The sequence below is a fragment of the Orcinus orca genome, chromosome 2 (assembly GCF_937001465.1).
Source record: "Orcinus orca chromosome 2, mOrcOrc1.1, whole genome shotgun sequence".
In the NCBI taxonomy this organism is placed as follows: Eukaryota; Metazoa; Chordata; class Mammalia; order Artiodactyla; family Delphinidae; genus Orcinus; species Orcinus orca.
In genome coordinates, this window is record NC_064560.1 from 27077746 (window position 1) to 27104322 (window position 26577).

The following is a 26577-nucleotide window of genomic DNA, read 5'->3' on the forward strand; positions in this document are numbered from 1 at the left end:
GCTAAATTTTCATTGGAAAAACTTAATCTGTATTTAGATTTTCCAAAATTTACAGTTAAAAAGTAGATTCACATACCAAAGCTGTTCCAATCATACTTGAAATTTTTCCAGTAACAATAGAGTATCAGTTTTTAAATTTACATTAATTTCAATAAATTAAAGATGCTCACAGGAACCACATTTGAAATGCTCAGTAGCTGCTGGGCAGCACAGATGTAGATCTTTGTACCAGACTCCAGGGACACACAAAGGACAAGGGACCGAGAAAGAGATAGAAGACAGCACAAGTATGCAATCACCAAAATCCAGATTGGGGAAAGCTCTGCAGGACAAGGAATCTGGTTAACTGCAAGTTACAAAAATAAAAGACGAGAGAACCTCAGATTAAGGAGATTTAAGAGACTTGTCAGCCAAACATAATGTTTAGAATGGGTTTGGATCCTGATTTAAACAAGCCAACCAAATATATACATATGCCTGTATAAAGGTGTGCACACACGAGCACACACACACACACACACACACACACACACTTAAAATCAGGTAATTTGAATTGTATATTTATTTGTAATATACTTTTAATAGAATGAGTTATTGCTAATTATTGTTATTACTGATCATGCTATTGTGGTTATATTTTAAAAGAGAGGGCCTATTTGTCAGAGACACAGACTATTTACAAATGAAATGGTAGAAGGTCTGAGATTTCCTTCAAAATAATCCTATGGAGAGTAAAACGATTGTGTGGGACTTTTAGGTGAAACGTGTTGGCCGCGTGTTCATAATTATTGAAACTAGGTGATGGGGGCATGGGGGTCTAATATAAAACTGACAGCATATTAAGTAATATTAAGAATGCTGACAGTTTAGTCAATATAATGGTGTGCTATGACATTTTTAAAAGATTCTTATTTGTGATTAATGTGAAATCATATGAAGTCTTAGATTTGGCTTAAAATATTCCAGAAGAGATAGCGGGATTGTGGGTGGAGGATGGAGGGAGACACTCAGACATCCATGAGCCTGTGCAGGAGGCACTAATCACTGTCTCCCACGGGCATCACTCGGCCGTCGCTGGCCTGCCCAATAAGACTGGGGGCAGCGTTCCAACATCCAAAGGAGAGAATCGGCACCATGGTGGGCAGATTACTTCAGATGCACACGCTGTGGCCAACCCAGAGACTGCGTGAGATCCAGTCCTTGGCATCTCTCACTAGGAGTCAAGGCTCAGTGCTCTGTTTTCTGGTTTGGTTTTGTTTTCTGAGAATCTAAACTGCCTTTCTCAGACTCTGGCCTCTGTGTGTCCTTCACCAAGCTGGGCAGAGGAATCTTGAGGCTGGACTAAGAAAAAAGGTTTGAAAAATTTCCTCTCCTGACTTTAATCCCCCAGCTAAAGGCCACACCTGGATTTGTTTTTTGTTATTATGTGTGGAGATCATTAAATCCCAGCAGATTAATGCTGATTATGGCCTGGGTTGTTCCAGAAATCTTGACCTCATCTAGGACTTTACCTGCCATCAATTTGAATTACTTCCACTTGTGTCAGCACTATTTTAAGGAGATCAGTGAAGTTTTATGAAGGAAAAAAGGCTTGTCATCTACTCCCAGATTGACTCAGTTAATTAAGATGCTGGAGCCACTTCTATGATACTTTTTATATATCCTCACTTTTTATGGGCCGGCAGCTGACGTTGATTAGAAAAAAAAGATGTGCCTTTTCTACTGAGCACAATAGATGTTTTTCAACAAACATATTCATAATTTGACTTTCTTAGTTGGCAGAATCGGATATCAGGGGCATATTTCTTATACAAACGTGAGCATTTCCCAGCATGTGACAGGAGTAGAAATTTTAAGCTAGAGGAAGTCGTTATATAAATGCAGGTATCAGTTTATATATAAACCTGTAAGAGGCCTGTCTTGTCTGCCTTCCTGTAGGTGTGGGGCTGTCCCTCTGGATGAGGTGGATGGGGAAGCTGAAGGGGAAGCCAGCCTGGCTCCTGAAAGCTGTATATTTGCATTTCTTAATCTCACTTTTTTGCATCCTGAAATTCCCCTTCCATCTAGTGCTCTCTGGAAGGCAGTAAAATTGAAAGGGCACTGAATCAATTTAAGTCATCTTGCTGTGGCTCTACCATTCATATGAAGTAGCAGGGCACTTAATCACAGTAACTCTGAGATTGCGTCCTGCGGCTGACTGCAACTGGGTTTCAAAGCAATTTGTTAGCCACATAGATATCCACCCACTCTGATAATGCTTTGTCCCACTTCTCTCGTCAAGACTTGTTCGAGTCTTTGCAAGTTAAAGGGCTAATCCATGAAGCTAATTCAATACGGGACACTGAAAGTCGGCTGTAGGCTTCTGTGTTTTTTAATAAATGTCTCATTAATATTACTATGTTACCCCAGTGGGGGGTAATTTAGACATTGTCGTAGGCCACTGAGGGAGAGAATTGAGAGCAGAGGAGTCTTTCTAAAGTCCACTCAGATGTACCATTTTGGATACAATCCACACCTTACTCTGAAGAAGGCCCTGTGGCTAAAAGTGCACAGAAGACTCTGGTAGAAGGAGCTTATGTTTAAAACACGGTCCCCTTTTCTGCTTTTGGCAGTTTGTAGCTGGGCAAGCTGCTTGAGGATGAGCAAGGCTTGGACTGAGCCAGTTGATGGAGCCTCTGTATTCCATTCCCCTTCCTACCATGATTGCTCAGCTGTAGTGGCTCTGTCCATGCAGGGCCGTGGGGACGGGTGGATGGAGAGTGCAGCAAGGGTGAATCTTGCAAGAAATCTTGGAGGACTGGAGAGCAGAAACCAGTAGCATCTGGCTCCTGGGAGTCCACCTTGCACTGTTCCCTCGTGGGAACCAGTGAGCCAGCCCCCTTCAGTGTTCGGTCCAATTTGAGCTGGGTTTCTCCTAGTTGCAGCACACAGGGTCTTCCCTGACATGCTACCCAAGCAGCCAGTCAAGCCCTATCCTCAACTATGTGGCATAAAGAGAGTGAAAAAACTGGGGACCTTGAGAAAGGATAGCACTTTCTCTTCTCATCATTTTTGCAGCCTCTGCAGATACCAGGCATCTTCGTACCCACAAACCCAACTTCATAACATTTTCCTGTATTATCCTGAGTTTGCCTTATTTGTTTAGAACCTAGGATCCTTTCCAATGAGGAGAATGGATGACATGGTGTCCATCCCTGTGTCACAATTTCTAGTACCATCTGTACATCACACACATGAAATAAAATAGGGATTTACAATGCTTGGTGCTCTGAAGAGATGGAAAGGGTCTGCTATTGAGGCGTGAAATATAAAGAGTTAATTCATCGGCACACTCGCTGGAAGACAACAGCCAGCCTGTTTGGATACGATGCCAGGGCACCTCTGTTTACTATGGGCCTTGGTCTCCTCGGCCAGATTAGAGGACTTACCTCTCTCTGGCTCCCTGTCTAGGCTGGACAGATGTTTTCCACACCGTGCCTCGTGCATGCTCCCCAGTCTGTAAAAGTCCCTGAGCGAAGGAAGAAGCCCCCACAGATCAAAGTCTTAAATAACAATATTATTTTATGTAGGGGAGGAGATGAGTTCCTTCATTTAAAAAAAACCACACTCACACACAGTAGGTCCTGGGGCATGCCGGAGGAGAAGGACGCCAGAAACAGGAGGGTCTTGGAGATGGTGCTGATGATGGCACCTGACACTATGCTAATGTTGCTTCCCGCGCCTTCATGGCTGCGATGAGGTTCTACTTGGTGCCACACGTAAAATACAAGCATATCTCACTCATGTGACGCTGTTTTGCTACTGTTTCCAAAATTAGGAAGTTAGCCTGGGAATAAATTTGAAGGCATTATGAATGCTTTTGCATAACTTCTTCCTGGAATTGCCATCCTTTCGAGGTTGTGTATTCAGAAACAATGAGAACATTTTTAGGATGCCTGTGGCACCCAGACAGCCGAGTTCCCCGGTATAATTATAATAACCGAGAGATGAGAGCTGGCTCCCACATCCAGCCACGAATGCAAAGCAGCACAACCACACAGGGTCAAGGTCCCAAAGAAGTGAATTTGGAAATTGCGATCATAAGTCAACAACAGCTGGTGTTCCTGCACAGGCTTCCTTTTGGATGGAGTGAACCTTCCCATAGTTATCTTCCCGTAGCACTTTTCTCTATGACCTGGCTGGTCATTTAAGCCCCACGGCACCTGAGCGAGGGCGTTGACTGTTGCTGGAACCACACTGGCTCCTCTGCTGTCCCCTGGTTATTCATAGTTGTTGGCATTGGAAGGGTCTCGCAGAGTTCCTAAGACACTCTCACCCTCATAATTTTATCTGATCCTCGTAAAACTCAATGAGGTAAGAGCACATTTATTATCATTCCAGTTGTATGGATGAGGGACACTGCAATTCTGAAAAGTTAAGGCATCACTGACACACCTGTCAAAAACCTGAAGCCAGAACCCGAAATCAGGATTTTAAGATCAAAATCCCCATGGCGTTCCGACTCTGGGTTGACAGGCAGTGGAGTGTGGAAGGTGGATGGGAGCCGCTGCCTGAGCACGTTGAGGCTGGGACCTGTTTGTGTTTGTGGTGGGTGTGGTTATTTCTACTGTTGGGTTGGCGATGCAGTCAACCATGCATTCATTCCTTCTTGCTGGCCTAGGAATCAGGTCACAAACAATGGGTTCCACCTTAAGAAGTCACTCATCTGGACCCCACCTGCCGCATAAAATGCCTCTCCCTCCTGACCTCTTCATTCACTTTACTTTCTCTTACCCCAGTTTTTTTGCTCAACATCCCACCAAATTCCACCAGTTTCTGCACACCCTCCCACATTCTAGTCATGAGTATTCTGACTTTGACTCCTGCCTGTGTGGTTGTCAACCCCCTCGATCCGGTTGCAGCTCACCTGCAGGCAGGCAGACCCTACCCTTTAATCCTCCTGCCACACACAGATGGGATGGCAGTGTTGTCAGCATACAGCAGCATGGAAGGGGGGGCAAATCTTGTGTTAACAAATAGGAAATAGCACTAATTTGGTTTTCTGTCAAGTTTAAGAGGCTTAAATCAGTCTTATCCCATAAACAAACATGCATTGAGCCACAAAAGGCACAAAAGCCCGTGCTTATACAAGAATATGTTTTTTCTCTATTTATTTAAAAATGTTTCAAAGGGAACTAAACAGAAAACACAGTGTGCATACGGTTGCTCATGGTAATAGAAAAAGAACACTATTACAAATTTACAGTCATTGGAGTGTCTTCTCACCCCTTTTAATTACTTCTGAAATTCTACAGCAGAATTAATTTCTAAATCTTTGACATTATTACGATGAAGCGCACATAAAAGCATTATATAATAAGGGAGTATTCATAATGTGAGTTTCTTCCAAGCAGTCAATTTACCAACAAAGTTGAGTTGTTTATGTGGCAGAAACAGGAGGGAAAGAGAATGAGCAAAACAGAACACTTGTGGATGGGAAGGTAGGATACAGCAGCTTTTGTCTCAGCAACTGCAAATATGTTGGTCTGGAAATTTGGAGAGCATCTTAATCCAGAAACCTTGGCCAGCAAAAGAACCTCTTATTCACTAACCCTAAAATCCAGTAGCACAGACGGCAATTCATCTGGCATCAGGGCACAGAGAGCTAAAGCATGCAGTCTCATAGCTTCTCACCTGAAATGGAAAATGTGCCTCAGTAAGAGCAAATTTTAATTATGTTTGTCTCTAATGAAGCTAAAATGCAGGGAAATTGCCATTCCATGCACAAACGTTGCTTCTTTCTCTGGGTTTCCGTTAGCTTTCACAACAGTTGTGAGAGACCAGGTGTCTCTCTAAACGGCTGCCTGCAAGACAGCGGGGCTCTCTCTCTCCCCATTGCTGGTAACCCCAGTGCCTGGCACCGTAACTGAGTATTCTGTGAACAGGCACACAGAAACAAATCAATGAATAGCAGACTCTTCGTGTGGAAAGTCCATCTTCTCCACAGAGGTGTGTATTGAACAGCTGAGCCGGTGCAAACGGTGGCGCAGGGACCAGGGGTAAGATGGGTGGGAAGAGCTGCAGAGGAGGTGGGATCGGTTTGTGCACTGTGTGAAAAGGAGCCACGAAGCAGGCGCCAGGAGTGGAAATGACCCATAGGCGTGCCCTAGTGGGGCCACAGGGACCCCAGAGGTGCCCGCATAGGCTATCTGGGACTTGGCGAGGAGATGTGATCTTGCCCTGTGGGCAGATGTTGGAGTGTGGCTTGTGGAGGCTGGCCCAAGGAGGCTCAGTCCCCACTGGGGAGTAGAGAAACACAGTAAGAGTTTACCATCTGGTGGAATTTGGTGCCTGTCACCTGTCAGAACTCACGTCAGGTTGTAGCTACACGCAGATGTGGTTTTGGCAGGTTGGGGGCTGGCCTGAGCCTCTGCATTTCTCACACGCTCCCGGGTGAGCCTGGTGCTGCTGGTGCAGCTCTCGTGGAGGAGCCAGGCTCTGAGACATGGTGGGGGCCCAGCGCAGTCTGCAGCCTCACTGGGCCTGTGGCCGGGCAGGCAGAGCAGGCAGGTAAAACAGGTGAACCCTGTTCATCAGCCTGCCCCGAATGGGTGCAGCCAGGTTTCAGCAGTCACTGATTCATGTGTCATCTTCATGGAGGTGGTGGATACTGAATGCTGGAGCTAAGTGCACAGGAGGGTTTTCTCCCTGGAAAGTCCCCAACCAGACAGAACAGGGACACTGAGCTGAGGTCTCTGGTCAGTTGGCCACAGCCAGCATCCCTGAGCAGGCTCGGCCTCTTTCTTACTGAGCTTTCATCTTTTATCCCTTCAAGTGGTTCAGCGCCATTGAAGAGAGAGTTATTCGTTTTTCTTTTCTTTCTTTTTTCTTTTTTACATTTTATTTTTGTTATTGGAGTATAGTTGCTTTACAATATTGTGTTAGTTTATACTGTACAGCAAAGCGAATCAGCTATATGTATACATATATCCCCTCTTTTTTGGATTTCCTTCTCACTTAGGTCACCACAGAATATTGAGTAGAGTTCCCTGTGCTATACAATAGATTCTCATTAGTTGTCTATTTTATACATAGTATCAATAGTGTATATATGTCAATCCCAATCTCTCAACTCATCCCACCACCACCCCTTTTTCCCTTGGTATCCGTATGTTTGTTCTCTACATCTGTATCTCTATTTCTGCTTTGTAAATAAGATGGTCTATACCAATTTTTCCAGATTCCACATATATGCATTAACATACAATATTTGTTTTTCTCTTTCTTTTAAAAATATTTTTTTTTGGTGGGAGTTATTTGCACAGCCTCCTCAGTTTGGAAATTCTGGGAATGATCTTATTTTTTTCAGATTCCACACATCTTCTCAATTTAATACATCTGTTACAATACAATCTAATTGCTCTAATCATGGCAGCAATGACAAATAATAACAGTAAGGAAACTTGGTGAAATACAGCATATCAGAGGTTACCAACTGCTTTTACTCAAACTTTCTCTTTTAATCTTCATATCACTCTAGGAGGATTTAGCATTTGTTCCATTCCACATTCCAGGACAAAGTCCAAGCCAAACATGGCATTTTCTGAGAATCTTGCATTTCTCATCCCATGGACCAAATAAGTAGGCTGACATTTTAAAATATGTTTAGCCCCAAACTGGCTTAGTTGCACAATAAATGAAAATGCTCTGTGCAGGGTTCTGGCAACTGGGAAACTTCTTAGCTACAGGCACAGGGAGGCAAGGCTGGAAGGAAGCGATGCATCCACAGCCCATCATCATCCCTCCAGATGGTGGTTTGGAAATTACTTTGGTGTGTCTGATGAGGCTGACTGACCACACAGGGGGAGGGGGGTCCTCTGTCCGCTGGGGCTCGATAAAGCTGCCCCAGTGGGGACTTGGGTCTGGATCTGAACTAGTCGACAGAGCTCTCTGGGCTCCCCTTCAACACATCCTACAGATGTGCCTTCATGAGCTGCAGCCCCTGCTCTGTGTTCACATGATCCTGATGTCAGTCTGGGCACAAGTGGTCTCTTCTTGCTGTTTCCCCTTCTCTTGGTGCCCTGTATTTGCCCGGAATGTCATTATGCTTTAGTAAGATAAGCCTTGGGCCCTCCTGGCTCCGTGGGAGAGTTGCCCTAATCACCTCTGACTGCCAGCTGCCAACTGCTCTTCTGACCTGGTGAAAAGACAGGTTACTTGAGTTCTTTGTGGACCATTCTTTGCAAGGACCAGGTAGTATGGCCAGGATAGGGATCAACTTCTTACGATGTCTACCCCTGTGATACCCAATGGTCACACATGACTGTGTAAATTTAAACTAAAAAAAAATAGAAATCAAAGTAGGTAAAATTCGGTTGCTCTGCTGCATTAGTGGTATTCCACATTAATTGCGTTAGTACTTGAAATTCTTTTTTGATTCATTAAACATACCTTTAATCTGTGAAGCTGATTGCAGTTTGCTGTGAGCCTAGCTGCTTTTACCTGGTTGGAATTCTGGTTACCTCTTCTAGTTGGGGGATGGAAAAATAAAGCAATACAGTTTTCTTATCCCCTTTACTCGAAAAGTACAAAAAGCAGCAGGCAAGATATTGGTTGTTTTCTTTTGTTTGTTTGTTTTTTGTTTTTGCGGTATGCGGGCCTCTCCCAGTCGTGGCCTCTCCCATTGCGCAGCACAGGCTCCTGACGCACAGGCTCAGCGGCCATGGCTCACGGCCCCAGCCGCTCCACGGCACGTGGGATCCTCCCGGACTGGGGCACAAACTCGTGTCCCCTGCATCAGCAGGCGGACGCTCAACCACTGCGCCACCAGGGAAGCCCGGTTGTTTCCTTTTTAAAGATCAAAATCCCTGTAAAAGGAATATGCACAATAAAATGTTTAAATCCCATTTTGATTAGTTTGTCAGGCAACTAAATAGAAAAATTATTGTGGTGAGTTAGGTTTAAAATAGAGCAACCTCTCATGCAGTTACACAGATCAGATTAGAAGGCTGTTAACTTTATAATTTTAGTCTAGTTAGAGATTGTAAATGAAGTTTACAGTGTGTAAGTTGACTAAAGCCCCATGTCTAAAACCCCAAGTAGGGATGGAAAAAAAAAAGTACAGCACTAGTGCTGTATGGCCACAGGTGGCCAGTGGCTCTTGTGCGGGATAGCACAGATAGTTGCACTGGGTTGAAAGTGTGAGGCAGCCCAACAGAAGTCAGACAGAGTTCATGAAACTTGACAAGACATACAGAACGTGACTATTTGGAGACAGTATCCAGGAAATTTGCAGGATCAATGAAACATCAAGGTGGAGGTCCGCATGTCATGGGTGCTCAGAATCAGGGAATCAGAAGGACAGGAGGGCCCCCTGAGCAGTGGTTCCTACAGCTTCCTCTCCCTGTGGCTCCGGCCCAGGTCTCCCCTACAGCCCAGGATGGCTGTCCTCTGCCCAGAGGCCTTCTCGGTTTCACCAGGTCCTCAATAATGTTTGGCCAGAGTTCTTTTCTGCTGTTGTCAGACGGCAGAGCCATGGTCTCATAGGTTGGATGGCTCACAGGAAACCCAAGTTTCCAAGGAAGATTAAAGAAAAAAAAAGAAAAATATGAGTGAGTAATGAAGGAGAGCCAGCCCTACTAGGTCTACAGGAAATAAAATCCTTTGGTACTGGTAGAAGAGTAAATACTTTAATTATTGGAAAAGATTAGCTATCCCAGAAACAAATACTAATAATAGAGAGAAACTTAGTGGTAACAGAGAAGGTAATTAATTCAATAAATGATGTTGAAAAATGTGTAGACTTAGTTGGGAGAAAATCAGTGAAGATCCTTAATTCATACCATATATAAAAATAAATTGAAGAAGAATTTAATGGAATATGTAGAAGGCTAAAACACTAAAAATAACAATTTTTTAAAATTGAGGGGACTTCCCTGGTGGCACAATGGTTAGGAATCCATCTGCCAATGCAGGGGACACGGGTTCAAGCGCTGGTCCGGGAGGATCCCACATGCCGCGGAGCAACTAAGGCCATGCGCCACAACTACTGAGCCTGCACTCTAGAGCCTGCAACCACAACTACTGAGCCCGCGTGCCACAGCTACTGAAGCCCGTGCGTCTAGAGCCCGTGCTGTGCAACAAGAGAAGCCACTGCAATGAGAAGCCCGCACACCGCAACGAAGAGTAGCCCCCCGCTCGCCGCAACGAGAGAAAGCCCGTGCGCAGCAAGGAAAACCCAACACAGCCAAAAATAAATAAATAAATTTATTTTTTTTTTAATTGAGGAACATTTAATTATGTCAAAAAGAAAAAGGGACTTTCTAAAAAGACAATCAATGGCAGACAATTATAAGCAGGATACAAATAGGTTCAGAGACTATTCAGGATCCGCAACAGTATCACAAAAGCGCTGACCTTCTCCTATGGACATTGCTTTCATGAGTTCTGGTCCTGGCTTGTCCTACAGCCTTTGCAGCCCAGCCCCACAGCACTACTGGCTGACAAGACAGAGTCCACGTGCCATCCTGGGCTCCCACACAGTTGGATAAAGCAAAAAGCTTCAGAGAGCCTAACAGCATTCATTGTTAAATAACTAAAGGTATATAAGAAACTAGGGAACTGTGTGCCACAAGGATTACAGGTAGATCGTTTCCAACAGGAAAATGACCAAAGGGTTACTCACAGAACAAGAAAAGTAGAGACTGAAAAGCAAAGGGAAAATTCCTCAACCTCTCTAGTAACGAGAAGAAATTCATATTCTTAAAACTGAGCTATCACTTTTTGCCTGACAAATTTACAACCTTTTTTCTTTTCTTTCTTTCTTTTAATAAAACCCTCATTTCTGCTAGAATTTCTGGTAGATGATCTCATTCACTCCTGGTCAGAGTCTGTATTGGTACAGAATTCCCAGAAAGAGTATCTCAGTTTATAACATTGAAACTTAACATTATCTGTGCCCCTTGAACTGGTAACTCAATTCCTAGGAATATATCTTCATATAGAATATGATTTATCTATAAAGATCTATGTGCAGTGAGGTTCTCTCTGGTTATGCTGAACTGTTAACATCAGAAATGGTCAAGACTCAGATCATGACTAAATAATTTAGGTACATTATTAAGATAAAGTATTATGTAGTCACTAAAAGTAATAGTTTTAAAGAATTTTAAATTAGTTGGAAATGTTAAGTGAACAAAGCAGGATATCACATTGCATAGGCAGCCTGTTCACCATGATACATGTAAAGTGCTTATTTGACTGTACGAAGAGGATGGTTTACTCACATTGTCATAGCAACGAAGAAGGGTACACACCCCACCCCCAAAATAACGATGGTTGTGCTACTAAGTTTGGCCAGCACAGATGAGTTGTATTTCCTCCTATGTATTTTGTCCATGTTTTCCAGCTTTTTTCAAAGGACCATTAATCATTTCTATCAAAAACGTCAATACAGAGATTTTTTAAAAGAGGTTTCAGTAATGAATTGGCTCAGACCTATGGCAGACCTCTCAGTCTCATCCTGTCCCTCCGTAAGACTGTGAGAGAGAACAGAGAGGCCTGGAGTGGTACAATCGCCACTGAATAGGAAGCAAGCCATAAATCCTGACCTTTGCAGGAGAAACGGCCCTCAGAGGGGAGGGGTCTCCTGTGTGGGGTATCTGTGGAGATTTTGATGCAGAGGCAGAGGTCAGTTAGAAAGAGACAAGATGAGTATAATTAATTCAAGATATTAACCCACTCGACAAACCTTCATCAAATGCCTTTTCTGCATTTTAAGTATTGCATCAGATGTCGAGTCTGCTCAGCCATGCATACTTAGTTCAAGAGAAGCCAGGGTGCAGAGGGAGGTTTTGGAAAACCTGGTTTGCTCAGCCAGAGTATTAGCCCAGGACCCAGGGAGCATAATGCATACTCAACTCTTGAACAGTCAGGAAGAGAATGGCGGGCGACATGCCAAAAACAGAACGATTATAGAGTTGGAATCCCAAGTGAGAACCTCATATGTGTCCAGCCCTGTGCTGCAAACTGTGAGAGAAGCAATAAAACCAGACCGCAAACTGCCCCTCATCCAGGAGATCCATATGTGAACACAAACGCAAAAAGTTTAAATGGCAGGACAAGACTGTGTATGGCTTAGAAGGGTCAGTCCCAAGCTCTCAACTGAATGCTCCTTCCTGAAGATTTGGAAAGGAAATACATGTACGCATGTGCTGCTATGGGCTGAGTTGAGTCTCCCCCAAGTTTATTTGTTGAAGACCTAACCCCCAGGAGCTCAGAATGTGACTGTATCTGGAGATGGGGTCTTTAAAGAGGAGATTAAGTTAAAATAGGGTCACTGGGGGTGGGCCCTTTAGGACTGGTGTCCTTATAAGAGGAGAGCAGATGAGGACACAGACAGACAGAGAGAGAGGACCACATGAGGACACAGGGAGGAGACGGCGACTGCACACCCAGGAGAGAGGCCTCAGAGGAACCAGCCCTGCCCACACAGTGATCTCAGCTTCCAGCCTCCAGAACTTGGAGGAAATAGGTTTTTGTTGTTTGACTCCTCTAGTCTGGGGCACTTCAGTATGGCCGCTTGTCGTTTAGCACTGCTCTTAGAACGGAGGCTCAACTCTGATTGCACAAACTCTGTCTCTTGCCTTTTGGGCCATCATTGTCAATAAGACAGCTTTGACATCTGAGTTAACCCTTGACCCAGAAGTGTGTGGTTTTCCTGTTTAATTTGTGTATGAGCTTAGTGTCTATTTTTTGTGTCAAAAACAGAAGGGCTTGGGCATAGCAGTTTGATGATTCTCATCTCTCTCCATGGTCCATTTCAGATTCCACACCAGTGAATCTAAGGAACTGAGCCCAGGTCAGAGCACTATGGTCTCTGTGTTCTTTCCATGGCTGGTAGGCCCTGGTGGGACCTCTTGACCAGCTCTCTCTATAAGAGTCTGGCCATTTACTAGCAAACAGACTACAATGTGTCAGAGGACGTGCGTGTCCTCCGACTTGAGTTTCAAAATGCTGTGTCAAGGAGACAGCAGAGAACATCGTTTTTCCTCAGATTCTTAAAGGATTGGTGGCCCCAAAACACTTAAAAACTACCAGGAAGCTTTGTGCATATCTATGGAATGTGAAATACTTCAGCTCTACCGTCTACTGTGTTGTTTTTTTTTCCCTACTTGGACCCCATCTCCTGGTGCCTCGGAAGGTGGAGGTGGAAGAAATGAATGGCATCGACTGTGTGCCTAGTTTGGGATTTCCAAGTAAATGAAAATGTCCTAGGAAATAGTCAGTGTGGGTTAAACCTCTGGTCCTCCAACATCTGCATCTGCATCTGACTTAAAACTTTTGTAGGAAGGAAACGTGGGGGAACCTCCACAGCTTTTCCTCTGTTGAAATCTCCCCTTTGATCAGCAAGTGTGACTCACTGATTCCAGCTCTGACACAGATGCCTCAAAGGAAGGCCGACTGACAAGAAGCAGGGTGACTACTTTCTTTAAGTATATTCCAGAAAGTTCTGGCCAGTTTGGGAAAATTGCAGTGCCGTTAGGTCATAACTGTAGAACATAGATCTGACTGAAGCTGAGAGCAAGGAAATGAGGGGAAGCAGTGGCGGGTAGGCTGCCGTGGAACCCGGGTTACCCATTCCGGGGAGCCAGCGTGCCCTGCCTGGTTATAAATTCTCTGCAGCTTTTCACTAAGAGCTCACACCAGTCTTTGAGAGAAACAGGGCCCTGATCTGACCTCCTCATTGATTGAGAAGGTCAGGAATTGAGGTGCAGGAATCCACGTGCTGCCAAATTCACGGCTCGACATTCTGAGTGATGCACTGGGTTCACAGTAACGGGAAGATGGGCATTTTAGGTAACAGGGAGAGTAAAATGCTTACTCATGGGCCTGACATTAACTGGTCATGCCTCAAGGGTTTTATAATTCAAGAATAATTTGGTTGCTAAAAAGAAAACATCCCATTTTTTATGTTAGCTGTCCAAACCCAAGTCTGTTTCTTTTCTTTCCAAAGAGAAAATAATGCTCAAAAGTGATACAGTTTCTCTTAAAATATGGTGTTGTTTAATCAGGTCCACTTCCATGAAGACCCAATGATCTAATCAACAAACATTTATTGAGCAACTGGATGAACACACACAAAAACCATATCATTGATGTAAAACAATAATGGATGTGAAAAGCAATGCCCTTGTTTTGGTATTACTGTGGATAATCATCATAATAACAAAATTGTATTTGTGACCTTCTTTACGTTTTATACTCCCGTGAGAGAACAGAGTTGCAGACTCACAATCCTGGCCTAAGCTTTAGAACATCCAAGAGACATGAGGACCACACAGGTCATAGACCTCAGAATCAGGGCCAGATGCCCATCCAGTGAGTGTGCGCCATCTTAGGAACACACGTATGACAACGACAAACACATCAAAACAAAAACTGCCTGTGCAGGAGCTGCTGCCACTGCTGCACTTTCGGGACTGGAGGTTCCTGGGTTCTGTCCCTGCCTTACCACTTACCAGCTGAGAGTTCTTCGGAAACTGACTGTCCTTTTCACACCTCAGTTTCCTCATCTCTGATGGGGCAAATAATAATATATCTCAGGGGTGCTGAAAGGATTTTATGAGTCAGTATATGTGAAGGGCTGTGTTGTACCTGGAATCTAGCAAGCCTTCAATTTTAGGGAATATGTAGAAATAGAGTTTGCTGCAGCCTTGGGGACAAATAGCCAGGGATAAGGAATATTGGTGGGGGAAGAAACCCGGAGGTGTGTGGAGCACAAGGAAATCACTAATTGAGGAAACTGCACTAAAATTGCGTATTTAAGAGGCTGTTTCTGGAAACCAAAGTGTCTGGTAAGTTTTGTGTCTAGCAAAATGCTAGGATACAAGATGATTATAATTCTTACCTTAGAATAGCCCCAGAAAAGAGGGCTATTCTATAACAGAATAGCTTTACCTTAAGAATAGCCCACCTAACCGGTGGGAGGACCAGATACATTTTTAGATCTAATATATCTATTAGAATATGCCTATTCTTAGGCATGACAGATACAGTAGAAATGTTGGAAATAGTGGATGTAGTTGGAAAGTCTTCTTGGAAGAGGTAAAATTTTAATGAGGTCTTGAGATATAGATAAAATATTGTGAAAAAAAGTAATTTGAAAAAGGGCAAGATCAGAAATTAGAATACTGTATTTAGGCAGTACTGGGAATTAAATTATAGAAATACCTAAGAAGTGGTAATCCCAAAATTGAGGATTAAGTTAAACACTCCAGTATTGGAAATACAATGTTCAAAATATTGTACTGAATCGACATGGAAGCATAAAGTTTTAAAGGATTTAAAATTTTTCCCCAGGTTCTGATTTGGTCCTAGCCACTATATTCCTGACATAAATTTGACGCTTCTCTCTTTGACTAAGAAAAGTGGAAGATTTTTAACCAAGAGAATTCAGTCCTGATGTTCCAAATTGCCAATTTGAAATGATCTTGGTCATAGCTTGAAAAGCATATTAAGTTACAGAGACTCAATTACACACAGATTAAGGTTAGGAATTCTAGACTCAAAATATTGTTATTGTTTTTATTGTTATTGCTCCATTTTTTTGGAGCTATACATGTCTTATATTTTATTTCCTTTCTGGGAATGCTTTTAGTTCTGAGGATTTCTGTGTTTTCAGCAAAAGTCAATTCATTTATTCTTATAACTATCTCTGGAGGGTCTTGAAAGAACAAGAAAATCTGCATTATCCTAACTGGTGGTTATAAAGTTATATTTAATAGACTTTATTTTTTACAGCAATTTTAGGTTCACAACAAAATTGAGAGGAAGGTACAGAGATTTCTTGTATACCCTGTGTCTCCATTCATGCACAGCCTCCCCACCATCAATATCCCCCACCAGCACCATCAATATCCCCCACCAGATGGTGCATCTGTTACAATTGATGAACCTACATGGACACATCATCCTCACCCAGAGTCCACAGTTTACATCAGGGTTCACTCTTGGTGTTGTCATTCTATGCGTTTGGACAAATGTATAATGACATGTATCCACCATTATAGTATTATATAGAGCACATAAGGATCTATTTTTAACCTTACACACTTCATGTCTGAATCAAGTTATCCTCACTATATGATTTATACATTGTCTCCAGGAGCTTTCGATATATAAAGAAAGAGAAAGGGAATATACAAATAGGCATAAGGTGTGTAGTGGCTAGATATGTGAATTTTTTTTCTTTTTTTTTTTTTTTTTAAAGAAGATGTTGGGGGTAGGAGTTTATTAATTAATTTATTTATGTTTGCTGTGTTGGGTCTTCGTTTCTGTGCGAGGGCTTTCTCTAGTTGTGGCAAGCGGGGGCCACTCTTCATCATGGTGTGCGGGCCTCTCACTATTGCGGCCTCCCTTGTTGTGGAGTACAGGCTCCAGATGCGCAGGCTTATTACTTGTGGCTCATGGGCTTGCTCCGCGGCATGTGGGATCCTCCCAGACCAGGGCTCGAACCCGTGTCCCCTGCATTGGCAGGCAGATTCTCAACCACTGCACCACCAGGGAAGCCCCTAGATATGTGAATTTTAACATAACAGTTAAACCCCATGATATAATTGAATTCACTTTCTCATCTGTAAAATGGGGACAATAATACCTTCTTATTTACTCCCAGGGCTACAATGAGGATTGAAAACCAACATATGAAGGACATTTGGAACTAGGCCCTACGGATGATCAGAAGGCTACAGTGCTAGCAGTTATTGTCAAAGGGGAGTTAAGAGAACAAAACAGCACTTACTGATTTATATTTTCATTTGACAAAAATTTCATGAGTGATTACACATTAGGAACCATATTAAAGGACTGGAATTAAAAAATAAATGAATGCCTAAGAACTTCATTGTTTATTGTGGTAAAGTGACATATAAATGTCATTACATGTTATAAATATATATCTATTATAAATGTTCATTCGAGTGTAAGGTGCAAGGCAATTAATGAAGTACCTTCAAAATGCTCTAAATGTACAGAGAAAGAATTCATTCTTAACTCACATGAAAGTAAATTTGTGTCCCTCTAGAGGAATGATTATTTAATCATGTTCCATATTGAATTCAGTATCAGAAACACCCATATAGAAATTGTCTTAGTCCTTTTGGGCTGCTGTAACAAAGTACCACAGACTGGGTGGCTTACAAGCAACCAGAATTATTTCTCACTGTCTGAGGCTGGAAGTCCAAGATCAAGGTGCCAGATTTGGTGTCTAGTCAGAACCCGATTCCTGGTTCATAGATGGCGTCTTCTCACTGTGTCCTCACATAGCAGAAGGGGCAGGGGAGCTCTCTGAGATCTCTTTAATAAGGACACTAATCCCATCATGGGGGCTCCACGTCATGACCTCATCGCCTCCCAGAAGACCCACTCCTAACACTATCACCTTGGAGGTTAGGTTTCAACATGGGAATTTGAGAGGGGCACAGGCATTCAGTCTGTAGCAGAAAGGTACTAAGTAAGAGTTAAGGTGGGCTATCCTGGGCTTCTGAAGCAGAGATAAGACAGAGACACCTGGAACTGGATTCTGACCATTCCTCGGGAGGAGAGGGTGGCCTGGCTGTCTTGGAGTCTGTTCACAATTAGGTGGAGTTCCTGAAGCAGCATGTGGACAGGTGTGTGAGGCCTGCATGAATGTGGCATAAGCGTGTGAGGGGGTGAAGATCCAACAAACCCTGACTTCCTGGTTCCTACAGATCCACAGCCCACCTGTTAAGAGTGTCTTCACCAAACCCATTTTTACTAGATTTGTGCTCTGCCCTTACCATGGTCTGACCTTTGAGGTCACAGTGAGCTAAGAGGCAGTGCTGTTCTTGAAAAGTGGGTCCAAACACAAAGATGTAAAAAGAGCAGCATGAGGGCTTCCCTGGTGGCGCAGTGGTTGAGAGTCCACCTGCCGATGCAGGGGACATGGGTTCGTGCCCCGGTCCGGGAAGATCCCACATGCCGCAGAGCGGCTGGGCCCGAGAGGCCACAACAGTGAGAGGCCCGCGTACCGCAAAAAAAAAAAAAAAAAAGGAGCAGCATGAGACCAATTAAAATGTAGCCTCTGGGCCCCTTGGGAGAGCCCAGGGCTTCTACAAACAGAGCTTGTACCTGGGGCCTGTGCCGGGGGGCCCATGCCTGCTCTTGAGGAGCATAGGGCTACTTCAGGGGCTTTAAAGAGCTGCCTAGAGCAAATATTCTGAAGGTGACCATGGCCTATTCCAAATTCTTTGCACTCTCTCTGGGTGCCCGTACTTGGAACGATAGCCATCTTTAGAGCAGTCCCCGGTGGCTATTTCAGAGTTTGTCAGTGGGTCAGGCTTTTAGGATCTAGGTATTAATAGTGCCATGCTCTAAACAAGAGCTTTCCCATATTTTTCACATCAAAGCAGTGAGGAGAAACGTAACAGTGAGCCCCTGGGATAATTGGGTGCTGCTGCTCCCAAGCAGACGTTCAGTGCTTGGGGTATCAGCACCTGCACAGCTGAGACCGACCCACCAAGGCCAGCTCGCCTGACTGCGTGGATTCAATCTCAGTAGCTGACCCACAGAGCTTTGATCATCTTCCCTACGCTCTCTTAATTTATCCTACCGTGTTTCATTTTAAGGATTTTTACAAGTCTTCTTAGACCAATTTTGAAAGAAAAACCAATATGTAAATTAAAAAATAAAATAGTCACAAACTAAATTCACTTGAAAATATGAAGAGATATGTACAAAATGTGTCTAGAACAAATAGGGTAGAGAATCCTACTTTCCCTCCAATTTTCCCATTTCTGGATCCTCGGTAATGTGGAAGAGAAAAGCATCAGCAGATTCAGTTTAGCCCCTTTTGGCTTAGTGGTTTTCTCTCCCCTCTTCCTTTTTTTTATTAGTGGAGAAATGCCCCAGCAGAAACTGTCATCTGGTTAGACTGTGAGAACTTGAACCACTGAGGTGGCACCACGCGTTGATGAGCTTCCAGCAGGCCAAGAAGCTCCAGAAGGGCTAGTGCAGCTTCTGGCAGCAGCAGACATCAATGGACCCGTGAGACTGAGGCCCTGCTGCGGTGAGTTTGCTTGTTTGGTTTTCAGTGGATCCTATCTTCTGATCAGAAGGGGTCACTGAACTAGGAAGGAATGACAGAATTGCTTTCTTTTCTACATTTTGCTGTGTGTCGCATCGCAGCTGGGTGCTACTGTCCCTCCTATGGGCTGTTTGTATTTGGGCAACTCAGTGAAGTAAATACTACTAGGTTCAAGTCTTTGTCGCTCTGAGTCTCACCTCTCCCAAACCTCAAACAATTAAGATTCCTGCCATGGGCTCCTGCAGAGGTTAGGTTTGGATTTCAATAACGTAGAAACAACACTTTTCGTGGTTGTTTTGGTCAGTCCGTTATTTTAGGAATTCTACTCCACTTTAGTGTGAAGTAGAGGTTGTTACTTACTGAGCTTGAGATGTTCGTTTTCCTTAAGGTGGAGCACAAATGGAGGATATGTTTTTTCTTTATTTGTGATTCTTTGTTTTGACTATAATGCAAATATAACTGAGTATAAGAGTTAGAGATTAATTCATGTGACTGGGTGATTTGTGGGTCTTCATTACTCCTCATGTGAGTAGTTTCACTCACTAAATTTATGGAATATCCAGCAGGGCCAGGCTGATGATAGGTAAAGGGATGCAAGAAAGAATGAAACACAGGCCTGCCCTGGGTGAGGTCGTGGCTTAAAGGGAATACACAGACCAAATCACTTCAGTTGATTTCCAGTAAATTATGTGATTAGAGTCCTGCTCTGATACATTAGTCAAAATGGTTAGTATTGTGTAGACTTAGCTGTTTCCTCTATTTTTTGAATTTCTGAATGTGTGAAGTTCTGAATGAAGCACAAAAGATGAACAGGAGGAAGTTGATCAAGAGGATCAGAGAGAGTGGTGGGCTCATGTGGGGGGCGTGTACAACGTACACACAGAAGGAAGCTGGTGGCACAGACAACCACACGCCACCTCCAGGAACAGCAAAAGACAGAGTTTTTACTTTCGATTGTGTGGTTAATAAGTCTTCAGACTTAAAAAGAAAGTAAACATTTTGCAGCTTTAATTTATAAGGCTGCATATTAAAATTTCAGAACATCCCACCACAATAAATGTGACTGTTGGGCTAGGTGGATTTGTCTGAGTCTTTGCAAAGGGAAGCTAGGCTCTGCAAAGTATAACTCACTTATAACTGGACCATATCCAGTTGGAGAAACATTCGAATGGGTACATTTTGAGAGCTCCTTAGGCATGGCCATTGGTGTTATCTCATCCTTGACCAGTGATATACATATGTCTTTTTTTTTTTTTTTTTTTTTTTTTAGCTACGCAGGCCTCTCACTGTTGTGGCCTCTCCTGTTGCGGAGCACAGGCTCCAGACACGTGGGCTTAGCGGCCATGGCTCACGGGCCCAGCCGCTCCGCGGCATGTGGGATCTTCCTGGACTGGGGCACGAATCTGTGTCCCCTGCATTGGCAGGTGGACTCTCAACCACTGCGCCACCAGGGAAGCCCTACATATGTCTTTTTAAATCTTTCATGTCCTTCTGTCTGGAGTGTGAAATGTCCATCAGTGGAAGCAGGCCAGCGTCATCACCCAGAACGTCCCAGGTCCTAACTGAGGCTGGACCTTAACAACTAAGGCCTGTTGCTGTTCTCCCTCCCTCGCTTTTACTTAACTGTCTAGGGATGTGCTCTTCCATCTGCTTCCATTGTGAAGTCTGTTCATAGCCAGTAAAGGGTTTCCTCTCTGAACCGGCCTTCAGGAATGAGAAGGGAAGTCTCAGAGAGCAGGGAAAAAGAGGGATGGAGCAGAGTCCTGTCAAGGTGACCCAGGGAACCCAAATCCCTCTGTAAGTAAAGGAAATAAATGCCTCTGAGAAATGTCTCCAAGAAGATCAGCTGAACAAAACAGGAATGCAGGTGAGGTTGTAGGCATGCAGCATGCTTCCAGTGGCAGGAGGAGTTCGTGAGCCGGTTGCCGAAAATGTTGATGGTGAGAGGATATCAGTCAGGCAAGGATGCTCAGCCAGGGGGTAACCAGCGCTTTTGCAAACAGCAGGTACTGTCCCAGCTTCAAAGCTCTGCTGTGGAGGACTGTGATTACCGCATACTACTGAGCAAGACCTAAAGGTGTGGCAGGTGCCACACTGGGTGGGGTTGGGTGCTAGCAATTGGTGAGAAGCACTTAGAGATCCTGAAGACCAGTCACCCAGAGGGTTCCCAGAGTGCCTGCTTCAGTGGTTATTCTGGGGCCCAGTCAAACCTCAACAGAACAGTAAAACAATATGTCCACTGAGAAGGAGAGCCAACATCGACTGGCCAATGTGGACATGGCTAGAGACCGTCTCCTTTCAATATTTACTTCTGTTTAATAGGAAGAATGGCCAGTGTAATTCACAGAGTGCTGAATAATTGACTCACTGTTGTAATGTATGAAGTTTCCTTTTAATTCTCAGAGCACAAATAAGCAAATCACTATTTTGTACAGAATTAGATCATGGGTCTTTTTTCTATACAACAATTGAAATTCTACTGGAAATAACCAAGGGCAACACTTCCCCAACCAGAATTTTAAACCTCCTGATGCAAATAAATTGCACATCTTTGACATTGCAAATGAGTTGCTACTATTATGAAAGCATTAATAGTATTATAAGTATCCTTAAAAAGATGTGCATCAATTTATTCCAGTAGTAAATCCAAGATTTACTTAGATCTTCACAAGATCAATCATGCCGGTTTCCAAGAGGAGTGAATATTAAAAGCGTTGATAGTGCATACAGCGATAGCAAGAATTAGAATAGCTTACCAATGTACATCAAGACTTACCTACCTTAAGCTTCTGCAAAAGAGGAAGTTATTTTTTTCACAGTGGTACATACTATGCATGGATAAATAATCAAAATTAAACTGAGAAAAGATGGATGCAAACAGAGCTGATACGGATTGGGAAAGAGCATTGTTGTTTTGTTTCATAATTATGAGATGTAATGGACCCAGAAATATTTGAGAAAGAAATTGTCCAAATGAAAATCTGAATAGCTTTAGAAAATGTGTGTACATGCATCCACACACCATCCCTGTCCCTGGAAAGCAGATTTCTCTCTCACTATGAGGAAGTAATTAAGCAGAGGGGACAACAGCAGCCACCCTGAGGGTGTTAGAGGAAAAGAAACTGCAGGCAGTTTATACATTTGGGACAGATAGCTGCCTGCTCTCCTGTCTGAGTTCAAAGGACAAAGTGAGAGAGGTCTGTAGTTACAGAATTTAACAAAACCAAAAAGCCTGAGGCTGATGTTGCCTCAAACAAGAGTCAACGCTGTGACCAGGCCCTTAGAAGAGATGGAAAGTTGCAGCTGTTTCCCACCTCTTGGTCACCATGTTTGCAACTGCGATTCTTATATATGAATGAAGGAGTATAAACTTCGTAAGTGCAGGAATGTGCCTTCAGTTGCAGGAAGCATTGTATCTTGTGTATCCTGGGTGCCCAGTAGCAGCTATCAACCAACCACTATCTATTCAGGTGAAGGGTCTAGAAACAGTTTTGTGCAACTAATACATTGAGGGCCAGAGGGTGTGTCACATGAACATGAACAGACATAGAGCGGAAGCTAGTGGTGCTCTTCAAATATTTTAAGGGATGCCAGATGGAAGAAGTGTCTACTTTAAATTTTAACCAAGCAAGACCCTATGGGGCCTTCCCAGGACAGAACCCCTTTGTCTTTCACCTGCCTCTTGTCTGTAGAAAAACTTTAGTCAAAGAATAAATTCAATCAGAGAAGTGAGAAAGTGCAGAAAGAAAGAACAGTCAAGCAAGACAAAATGATGATAATTTAACCATAAACAAAGTCAAGGCCCTTTAATTCCTCCTCAAGGGCTATAGATAATATTCTGAGGCATATCCTTTGAGCTGTTTTGCCAATACTGAAACCTCCATCAGGTGGAAAAAGTTAACTCCATGATAAGCAGACTGTAGCCATGACATAAGCTGCTCCCTCTTACACAGTTCCAAGAACTAACCTCAAGGAAATGGGAACAAATTGACCCTGGAACCAAAGGTTAACTGTACTTAAAACAATCAAGATGATGCTTATCAGACCACTGCAGGACCAATTTCAAGATGATTGCTGGAGCTGACTGTGCTGCTCTGAACATAGCTCCCTTCCCCCACACACCCCTGAAACTTCCCTTTAAAAGCTTTTGCCCCTTGATCGACAGCAGAGAGGTGGTTCTTTGGGACATGAGTTCACCTTCTCCCCAGGTTGCTGGCCTCCTGAATAAAGCAACCTTTTCTTTCCTACCAATACTTGTCTCTCGAATATTGGCTTTCAAGCTGCAAGCAGCCAAACCTGAGTTCGGTAGTAAAATCACCAAAGGGAAGGTCTAGAACTAAGGGGTGGAAGCTACTTGGAAGCAGATACTCATTGTAATAGAGAACTTTTAGCCATCAAAGTGCCCCAGCATTTTGGAAGCAGTGAGCTTTATGTCTCTCCAGACTGAAAATGAGTAACTTTGTGAACAGCTTCTCAAATCCTATCCCCAGGCAATAGGATTTGCTGGAAAGTCAAAAGAAGAGCTGTGTTTACATGACACATAAGTATTGGTAAATGCATCAAACTCTTGTTGAGAAAGTAAACTAATTTTACAGTTGTCATACAGCCTGAACATTAATTGAATTCAAACGTCTTTGTCACTAATACATAATATCAGCTGATTAAGAAAAGAGTGATAATCTCTCGAGTGACAACTTTGAGACCTGAGAGAGTTAATCATGGAATTAATGAACCTGGCCCTTCTGCTTCTGACACTTCTATACAACATCCTCCACTCTCCTCTTGACTGACCATCTTGTTGTCCACAGTGGCCTAAAGGGCTGTATGGCCTTTTGGGATGGAGCTCAGATTTACCACATTCTCTTCCATGAGTGCACGAGGTGCATGGAAGTCTCGGTGGGATGGCCGTGTCTGGCCTCACACACTGGACTTGAGAAGAATTCTCTGGAATCAGACAGCAGGAAAGAGAACGTGTGACAAGTAAGATTTATGTTCGGATGGGAGCCTGGTAAAATTACAGCAGCATACTAAACCAGATGTGACTAAGTTTAAAACAATCTTGTTAGGGTAAATAGGTTCTTAAAACATCATTAAAACTGAAAGCTGATGACATCTTGGACAAACACTGGCTTTTCTGAGTGTCTGCTCAGTCATTTTTTTGTGAGGGAGAAGCTGCAACACCAAGTCCTGGTAATGAATAATGTACAGTAACCAAGCCAGTGAAACGATCTCCAACAAAAACATGTCTCCACACCAAATTCACATGTCACAGGACCCCAGCTAAGTACGTAGCTATGATTTCTGTTGTGTCCCCTGCTTCTGGTGTTCTTGAACATTTGAACATATGTCTCAGGGCTCTGCTGAGCCTCCCTCTGTCTGAATGTGGAAGGGAATCAGAGGGGGAGAGTGTGGATACCTTCCTGTTGATAGGCCTTAACAGTGCAAGACCTGGAGGGCCAGTCACAGAAAGGAGCAGGGGAGAGGCCTCCGCACAACCCAGGAGTGCCAGAAACTCTAGAATCTGCTGCTTGACCTCTTATGGCCAGAGAATTTGGGTCTGTATTAACTTCCATGAAAAACTTGGAATTAGATCTAGGAAGAGTAGCTTGTGATGATGATGTTTTTAATCACTCAACTGTAACAGTTGGTTATTTTTAACCTACTGCTATCTTGGAATCCATAGAGAGAAGCAAGTTAGAAAGTGTCTAAGAGCTGATAAAATTTCAGCAGGAAATATGTGGAGAGGATTAGTGAGCAAAGCAATAAATTTGAACCTGGATCTATGACTGGCTAAGGAATATCTTTCTACTCTTCCCATTGCCTTGGGGTTATTTCTGCTCCTCTGTTCTTATCCCATTTGTTTTCATTATGAGGATTAGCTGATATTGGATGGTCACATACCATTAGTTTGTGGGTCACTGCTTAGAAATTGTCATCATTTAAAATTTGGTTAACTGATTTCTGTGAGCATTGTATTAATTACTAGTAGATGTCAGTCATTTTCACTTACGGCTTCTGTTCTGCTTAGGTGTGGTGCTGGCTCTGGCTCTCCTTTGGGAAAAATCTCTAGTCTATCACTCACATGTCTTCCTTACTGTCTTTCCCTATAGCTGCCTACAAATAGATAGAATGTACTAATTCAGTGTATCAGTTGGATCACAAAATGTGGTGAAGAAATCATTTGTAGAGCTTCAAGATGGTGGAGGAGTAAGACATGGAGATCACCTTCCAACCCACAAATAGATCAAAAATACATCTACATGTGAAACAGCTCCTACAGAACACCTACTGAACGCTGGCAGAAGATCTCAGGCTTCACAAGAGGCAAAAAACTCACCACGTACCTGGGTAGGGCAAAAGAAAAAAGAAAAAACAGAGACAAAAGAATAGGGATGGGACCTGAGCCCCTGGGAGGGAGCTGTAAAGGAGGAAAAGCTTCCACACACTAGGAAGCCCCTTCACTGGTGGAGACAGTGGGTGGGGGTGGGAGGCTTTGGAGCCACAGCAGAGAGCACAGCAACAGGGGAGCAAAGGGAAAAGCGGAGAGATTCCAGCACAGAGGAAGGGTGCTGACCAGCTCTCACCAGCCTGAGAGGCTTGTCTGCTCACCCGCCAGGGTGGGTGGGGGCTGGGAGCTGAGGCTTCGGGCTTCGGAGGTCGGATCCCAGGGAGAGGACTGGGGTTGGTTGCGTGAACACAGCCTGAAGGGGCTAGTGCGCCACAGCTAGCCACGAGGGAGTCCGAGAAAATGTCTGGAACTGCCTAAGAGGCAAGAGACCATTGTTTCAGGGTGTATGAGGAGAGGGGATTCAGAGCACCGCCTAAATGAGCTCCAGAGACAGGCGCAAGCCGCGGCTATCAGTGTAGACACCAGAGACTGTCATGAGAGGCAAAGGCTGCTGCTGCAGCCACCAAGAATACTGTGTGCAAGCACAGGTCACTATCCACACCTCCCCTTCCAGGAGCCTGTGCAGCCCACCACTGCCAGGGCCCCGTGATCCAGGGACAACTTCCCCAGGAGAACACACGGCACGCCTCAGGCTGTTGCAACGTCACACTGGCCTCTGCCGCTGCAGGCTCGCCCTGCATTCCATACCCCTCCCTCCCCCTGGCCTGAGTGAGCCAGAACCCCCAAATCTGCTGCTACTTTAACGCTGTCCTGTCTGGGTGGGGAACAGATGCCCTCAGGCAACCTACACGCAGAGGCAGGGCCAAATTCAAAGCTGAACCCCAGAAGCTGTGCGAACAAAGAAGAGAAAGGGAAATCTGTCCATGCAGCCTCAGGAGCAGCAGATGAAATCTCCACAATCAAATTGATGTACCCTGCATCTGTGGAATACCTGAATAGAAAACGAATCATTCCAAAATTGACTTGGTGGCCTTTGGGATCAACTGTAGACTGGGGTTTGCTTTCTGCATCTAATTTGTTTCTGGTTTTATGTTATCTTAGTTTAGTATTCAGAGCTTATTATCATTGGTAGATTTGTTTATTG

At 43.9% G+C, this 26577-nt stretch overlaps 1 long non-coding RNA gene across 1 annotated transcript in view; it reads left to right on the forward strand.

Annotated features, from left to right (window-relative positions):
* The window catches only part of LOC117197391 (uncharacterized), a 416054-nt gene that overhangs the window by 167534 nt on the left and 221943 nt on the right, over nucleotides 1–26577 (forward strand). Inside the window, exon 2 of the long non-coding RNA XR_004477979.2 lies at nucleotides 18894–19066. This is a non-coding gene — a long non-coding RNA (uncharacterized LOC117197391). The remainder of the gene's footprint in view (nucleotides 1–18893; nucleotides 19067–26577) is intronic.